At 40.2% G+C, this 1,358-nt stretch overlaps 1 protein-coding gene and 1 long non-coding RNA gene across 3 annotated transcripts in view; one reads left to right on the top strand and one right to left on the bottom strand.

Moving 5' to 3' along the window:
• Positions 1–1,358, top strand: part of LOC106807753 (fatty acid hydroxylase domain-containing protein 2-like) — a 22,305-nt gene that overhangs the window by 17,569 nt on the left and 3,378 nt on the right. The window lies entirely within an intron of this gene.
• Positions 625–1,358, bottom strand: part of LOC106807754 — a 4,826-nt gene continuing 4,092 nt past the window's right edge. Inside the window, exon 2 of the long non-coding RNA XR_001393702.1 lies at positions 625–938. This is a non-coding gene — a long non-coding RNA (uncharacterized LOC106807754). The remainder of the gene's footprint in view (positions 939–1,358) is intronic.

The following is a 1,358-nucleotide window of genomic DNA, read 5'->3' as shown; positions in this document are numbered from 1 at the left end:
CCCGTTTTTCTAGGTGTCCTTTTATCACAAGCACGCCTCGGTTTTACGACGTAAACGAATAGCGCACTTAGCGAACGGGTTTCGGTGTTGTGCAGCCGATTGATTTGATTTTTTGCCAAGTTGTGAGGTGATGAGAAGCACAAATACTCACAACCCACTAGTTTTCGTAGTTGCTACGCTATAGATTATGTTATCCGATGTTGCAAAGCCAGCCTGTGTGTGATCATGGCCACGAGTCTTGTGGCTCGAATACACTTATACTCTAGTGTATTCTATTTTCGTATATTCGAATACACTATTACTATTAGTGAATAGCGCCCATCTGTGTGTGACATAGCAATATTGATCGGAGCTCCGGTCAGTAGTAGTTAGTGAGTCCAATCAAAGTTTGCCCTGTAAGATATTATATAGGTTCATCTCTTTGTTTAGCCATGTTCATATTTATGTTATTTATGTTGTGTGAATATAGTCACGTTATTTATTCTACACGTTGCTATGGGGGGTTTATAGTTCCACACGCTGTTTTCATGCAAGCAGCTTTGTTTCAAGTTATTTATGACAATTTCCTGTATTCTGTTATGTTCCTATTATCTGTGGTCCACGTGATGACATAAATATTTACTTCTTCAAACTTCGGACATTTTGGTTCCTGCTGGTATATTTGGTCATCAGAATCCGGTGTGACTAGGCAAGATGACGGTCAACAACGTTCAGCCACTAGTTTTCTATATATACAGGTATATATACATATAAATATATATATATATATATAATATAATATTTTTCATATTTTTAGCATAGCAAGTTATCTGCTTTTAAAACCAGTGGCTTTCAGTGACGTTCATTGTTCATCAGTGTATAGCAAAAACGCTCTCGTTGTCGCATACTCTGATGACCGCAATTGCAAATGTACGTACAAGCAGTCGAACATCGTTTAGCTGTATCGTGCTTTTACATTGTCAACTTTTTATTGTGTTCGTCGACGTTTTTATGACAACACCAGGACTAAATGACTACAACACCAATCAGTGCGTATGAAGCGAAGTAAATCATCCACCTTGTAGGCACAGGTACTCACTGCTGCCTACACGTTTTTCGATTACATTGCTCCGTGAAGTGGAGTTGTGTGTGTTTCTCTATGATAGTTGCGGTAGCTTTAGATCTGGTTTTCGCAGTTACTAAGTGTCCCCGACCAGAATGTAGAAAGGGGAAGGCAATGTGGTCCAGATTGTCATGTGCTTCACACATAGGTTACTTGTTCAATATCAGCACAGGCCACTGGCGTAGCTAAGGGGGGGCACAAGGGGCCATGCCCCCCCCCCCCTGTTGATTGGCAAACAAAACAAAACAAAAAATCT

The sequence above is a fragment of the Priapulus caudatus genome, unplaced genomic scaffold (assembly GCF_000485595.1).
Source record: "Priapulus caudatus unplaced genomic scaffold, Priapulus_caudatus-5.0.1 Scaffold232, whole genome shotgun sequence".
Classification (NCBI taxonomy): Eukaryota; Metazoa; Priapulida; class Priapulimorpha; order Priapulimorphida; family Priapulidae; genus Priapulus; species Priapulus caudatus.
Note: the sequence above shows the minus strand (reverse complement) of the source record. Positions and strands in the feature narration are given on the sequence as shown.